Here is a 6,181-nt window from a genome sequence, read left to right on the forward strand (position 1 = left end):
CCACAATAGGAAATTGGAACTTTATACTGAGGACAGTGAGAAAGCCATCAAGGGTTTTAAGCCGGAGCATGTCATAGTCAGCTCTTTGTTTTATGAAGGTCACTCTGATTGCTGTGAGAATAGATAGCAGGAGGCAACAGGCACCTGGGAAATCAATTAGGAAACTATTGCAGAAGTTAGAAAAGAGATAAAGGAGCTTAGATGAGGGTGAGGGGAAGGGATTGGAGATAGATCTAAACGGTAGAATTGACAGGACTTGCAGGTGGATGATGGGATGTGAGAAAAAGGAACAAAGAATCACTCCCGAGTGTCCTCTGTGTGTAGTTAGGTGGGTGATTCTGTCATCCACTGACATGGGGAAGAGGACTGTCCTTGTTCAGGGTGACAGCTTGAGACCACATTGTCCACTGTCATTGGCACAACTTGACTCTGCTCACAGTGGTATAATAAGCACTTTTTACTCCAGTGAGAGTGCTTGCCTTACAGCCCAAAAACCCACTTCCTGAGATGAGTCCCAAGATGTTGCCATCAGACCTGGGCCACTTCTGCCTCTCTTGGTTGAGGCTGGCTACCTCATCTGTACTTTTCTGTCCTGAGAGCTGGGAAGCCAGGACCCCTGCTCTGGATCTCCTCCAACTGTACCCTTCCCCACAAAGTAAGAATGTGCCTGCCCTGTGCCTGTCCTCCAGGTGCCTAGGAGCCCAAAATTATCCTGAGTCCATTTCCAGAGCCAGAGCAGGCTTCTTATTTAACTCCCTCCTGCAGGGACTGACTGGGATGTGCAATAAGGGATAGCTTAATGGGGAACAGAACTAGGGCAACATGCCATTGGTCCAGCTTTCTATATGCATGTGAGGTCCTAGATGGTGCAGGAAGGAGCTATGTGTGGGAAGAAAAGTGGGAGAGTCTGGGGAGCCTGCCTTGCCTCTAATTTGCCTCCCATAAATAAATGGTCCTATCCATTAGGAATAGTTCCACATGTGGAGGCTCCCTGGCCCCCTTCTCTGTCCAGAACAGTTCCATGGATTCTTACCATTACTTTTGACTTCTCCATGGTGCCTCCAGATGGCCTCTGGGAAAGTCCCAGGAAGTCTGGCCCAGCCTGGAAGAGGTGCCTCCCAGCAACTCTCGCTTCTGCATGACCCCAGCACAGGCACACCCTCTGGCCTCAGCTCCTCTGATCAGCTGACACTGTCTAACCAGGTTACCCTCGGTACAGCCACTCCATCAGTCCTCACCTGATGCCACTACCATTCCTTCTGACTGACACACTAACTCTTTTGCTTTCCCCTGTCTGTGCATCCCTGTCTCCATCCTCCTGTCCCTCTTCTGGGAGTATCTCTCTGCTTGATAAGCTCAGTGCATCCCTGATTCTGCTGCTCCCAGTATTCAGCTAACTGAATTAATGAGTGGCTCTTACCTGCACCAGTATCAAAGGGCTCAGGTCACCTTTGGGACCACTCACTAGCTCCCATCTGATGGGGACTTCCTCAGTGCAAAGGAAATTCCTTGTGAGCGGCCCTTTTCATTTTATCATTTTATAAGCTGCTCTGCGGACTGCAGCTTCTGTGTGTTTATCTCTGGGTTTCACACACACTTTTGATCTTTCAATTGTTTTTTTCACTTTTAAATTTCAAAAGGTCTACATTATCCTGGTAAAAACAAAAGTAAAGAAAACCTCCAACAGTACACAAAAAATAAAAAAATAAGTGTCCTCAGTCCTTTCCTCCAGTTTATCAGATTATTTCCATATCTTTTCAGCTATTTTTTTTTTGGTACAAACATTGATTTCTATATGGTCATTTTTAATATTTAAAAAACAAATGATACTGTCATATATATTCTTCTGCCGTTTGCTTTTTCACTTCTGTAACAACTCACAAAGGACATCTTTTTTTTACTACTATAAATAATGCTGTAATGAGCCACCTTTTCATATGTGTGCATACTTTGCATGGCTTTATAGTGTTTCTGTGGGACAATATCATAAAATTTCTTGGTCAAAGGGTATGCACATTTTAGTATTTGGGATATTGCTATATTGCCCTCCAGAAAGATTATACCAAAGTAGACTCCACCAGCACTATGTGATAGTTTCTAAGCCTTTTAAACATGTTTTGACTCATATCCTAAATTTTATCCCTAGCCCACATTTCCCTTCTAAATTTGTACATCCATCTTATACCTGACATCTCCCCTTGGTTGTCTGAAGACATCAAAATAAAGTGCCTATTCCTCTTCAACTTTCCCCATTTCCCATTATGGCAGCTCTGTCCTTCTAATTGCCCTGGTCAAAACCCTGGAGCCATCCTTGATTCCCCTCTTTCCCTCACAGCCCCACCAATAAATCCTGTTGGCTCTACCTTCAAAAACGTTTCCAGAATCCTACCATTTTATACAACCTCTAGTCCTACTGCCAGGCCTGAGCCACCATATCCTCCCACCTGCATTACAGCCAGAGTCCCTGCCCTGGGCCCCACTTCAGCCTCTGACCCTCCTCTGTGACTTCTTCCAGCAGCCAGAAACATGAATCAGATCATGTCCCTCCTCCGCTTGAAACCTTCCAAGTGTCCTCCATTTCTCCCAGAATAAAAGCCCCTACAAGACCAGGTCACTGTTAACCTGACTCCAAGTGTGGCACCCCCTCAGTCTCTTAGCTCCTAGCACACAGCCCCCTTGAAATCCTCCAATTTATCAGAACTGCTCCTGCCTCAGGGCCTTGGTACTGCCCATTCCCAGTGCCTAGAATCCTCTCCCCCAGATAACCCTGAACAACTTACTCTCTCACTTCCTTTGAGTCTGTTCAAATGTCACCTTCAGCAGCCAACTGATTTAAAACCTAACCCCGCCCAGGAACTCCTTTACCCTACTTTTTTTTTTTTTCATTACTAGAGATTAAACCCAAAACCTCATGCTTGTTAGGCAAACACTGTACCACAGAACTACATCCTCATCTCCTACCCTACGTGTTTACTTATTTTCATTTCCTTTCATCTTCTAATACAATACACAATTCTCGTATGTTTATGATTATTGCAGCATCTCTTCTCTTTCCATTAGAATTTAAGCTCCATGATCACAGGGGATTTTGGTGAGTTTTGTATATGGGTGATTCTCTGGACTCTTGAACAGTGCCTTGTGTACAGTATGTGCTCAATAAATATTTATTGAATAAGCAAAATAACAGAATAAAGGTTTTGGTGTCTTCAGTTCACACAGGCCTAAATGTGCCTCCTCCCTCAGATAAGGGTCAGAGGGCAAGTCTCCTGACGGCTGTCCTCACCAAGCACTGCACTTGCCTGTGGGGTGCCATGGGATAAGATGACCCTTGGGACTTAGTCCACAGTGAAATGAATACACGGTAAAATCCCATAAATACAGTTGTGGAAAAATAACTCCAAATAATGCCATACTATCCCAGGGTTACAAAGAGGCCCAGCAACCTTGTAGTCTATGGTGTAGTCTGTGTGGTCTAGACATCTTTCCCACATGGTCCCAGGACCTTTGCTTTGCCAAAGCTGCTCTCTTGGGAGAGGCAGCCTTCACTTTTCCTCCGGATGTTTCTGGACTTGGGTCCAGGACCCTCTGGAGTGAGCTCAGCTGGGGTTCCACATACCTTGAAAGCACCAGGGGCATGCCCTTAGACAAAGAGCCTCTGTGGCCACCAGGATCTATAGAAGCCAGGTTGGGGACAGTTTTGGGGAGAGAGGACTCTAGCTCAGGCCCCTCATGCAGTGTTTATTTGTTTCTGGTAGTTGACATCTGTTATTTCAGTCTATTCCAGAGATGGTGGTAGCTCCTGATTAAGTCACAGATGAAGTGACTTGTTCAAATTCTCACTGCAGGACACTGCAGGGCCCAGATTTAAACAGCACTCACAACCCCCTGTGCCTGGGATGGAGGCACTAAAGACACAGAGGGGCAGAGTAAACCTCTATTTCACCTACTCAGGCTTGCTGTTTCATGGGGAAAGGTTAAGGCAGGACCAGCCCTGAAGCCACTTAGAGCCTGACCATCCTGAAAGATGGCATTCTTGGGTTGATAATCCCCTCCCCCCCACCAGGGCTTCCAGAGACAGTTGGGGGTGGTGAGATGCCTGGAACTCTTGTCATTGGGCAAGTGTGGGCCCTCCGTCACCCAAACTAAGCCTGCCACAGAGCAGATGAGTCACCAAGATCTCAGGGCATCTTACAGAGGTAACTGAGAACTGGGTTTTAAGGAGAGTCATTTAGGCACCTGGCCAGGGCTAAGCCCACACAGGGGAGTTGAGGGCAGAGGGAGCCAAATCCAGCAACTTTGTGGTTCAGTACAAAGCCTCTTGCTGTGTTTTTCCCACCCCCAGCCCTTCCACACACAGGTGTACAGTCATAGCACTCAGACTTACATCCAGCAGAAGGAAGCAGTGTCTCCTAGCCTGTGAGAAAGAAGAGGTGCAGAGAGTAGGGAGGGGGAGAGGGCTGGAGTGACTTCAGGGCTGATCTGCAGGTCAGCACAGAGCAGCGGCCTACTTGCTCTGAGCAAGGTGTGGCCTAGCTCTTTTTTCTGGCAAAACTTGATTGCATGGGCCAGCTCTGAGTCAGCCCTGCCCATCCTGCTCAACAACCCCAGGCCAGTGGAGGAGGCTTCTAAAGGAGTTTGAGGTGCGTTTAGGGTAAGCAAGGGCAGAGGTAGTGCCACCACAGGCATCTCTGGCAGAGGGAAAGTCCAAGGTCACAGATAATGTTCTCAGAGACAAAAAATAGGAATGATGATTGAGATAAAGCCATGCCAACTACTGGTGTCAGAATTTCACTGTGTCTGCCTGGGAAGAGGGTTTGGGCTTGAGGAGATCTGGCTTGCTGAGGAGAGGGGCTAGCAGGCCCCAGGGGTGTCAGAGATCCAGGTGGGAGGCTCCAAGGCTTGAAAAGTTTCTGGGAAGAGAGCAGGGCCTTGGAGAGGGGAGGCAAGGGCAGAGAAGGGACCCCCCCCCCATCCTCTCTGCCCCCAGGCTAGAGGTCCAAAGTGAGGCCTGCCAGTGTGAAACTTGCTCATCCCTCAAAAAACATCAACTATATCCCTGAGTTTGTTGAAGGGAAATTAAGGAGGGTTCTGAAAACCTGCCCAGGGCAGCAGGACTGGAGTTGAATGTCAGATCAGGAGCCAGCCCCACTCTGTGTTTGTGTGGTGGGGAGAGGGGGCATGCCCAGCTCAGGGGCTCTCTAAAGTCCTGACTCTCTCAGTTCTCAGAACCTGAAGGCTGTCTCTCAGTTCTTTCACACCCCTTACTTAGGCCTGATTGTGCCCAGAAGAAATGGGGTTGAGGTGAGCCAGGTCTCCTCTGGGAGAGTTCACTAGCTTCTGCCAGACTCTCACATTGACTTTATCAGCCCAGATAGCTTCACTGGGGGACCTAGCACACCTCCTCCTCATTTGAGAAAGCTGTCTCCAGTTTCTTCCCAACCTGAGCCCAGCTCTCCCCCAGGGACTTCCAAGTGGGCAAAGGTGGGCAGCAGGATCCCTGGACCTTCCCCAGGAATATCTGAGCACCCTGTAAGGAGTTTCTGGGTCCTGGGCATTGAAGGGCTGATGTTTATGTAGGGGGTCTCTTGTCAGATAAGCCCCTGAGGAGGCCGTCAGAAGAAGGGACCTTAGAGGTCCTCCCCACTCCGCTGCACAGATCGCTGGGACTTTTGGGATGTGGAGGACCCAATGCTACACTCCCTGCACCTGTTGGCCACTTTCTCCCACCCCTTATGAAGCACACTCCTGAGGTCAGAAACTTCCGAGCAAGTGGGAAGGGCCTTCCCGTGGACAGGGTCTAGGTATTGCTCCCCAAAGACCTCCAAGTCCGTGGCCCGTGCATTCAAATCGCAAAAGGGAAAGCAGATACTGGGGGAGCTGTCGCTCAAGCCTAGACGCTCTCTTTCGCAGCAACCCGGCTGGGTGTCTGACTTTTAAGTGATCCCTTCCCCGGGATGAGGCTGGATTCTTTCCAGCCTCATCCAGATCCGGGCGAGGCTCCCACTGGCAGGGCGTGGGGCTGGCTGTCCGCGCTAATGACAGGGCCCGCGGCCTGTGGGTGGCAGCAGCGGAGGAAGCGGGAGGGATCTGACTATTTCGGGACGAGGCACACCCACTGGCCTGGGCCGGGGTTGGCCCGTCTTCCCGGCCCCTGGCTCTGCCTCCGTCCCGATCCCCAGGA

The sequence above is a fragment of the Marmota marmota genome, unplaced genomic scaffold (genome assembly GCF_001458135.2).
Source record: "Marmota marmota marmota unplaced genomic scaffold, marMar, whole genome shotgun sequence".
Classification (NCBI taxonomy): Eukaryota; Metazoa; Chordata; class Mammalia; order Rodentia; family Sciuridae; genus Marmota; species Marmota marmota.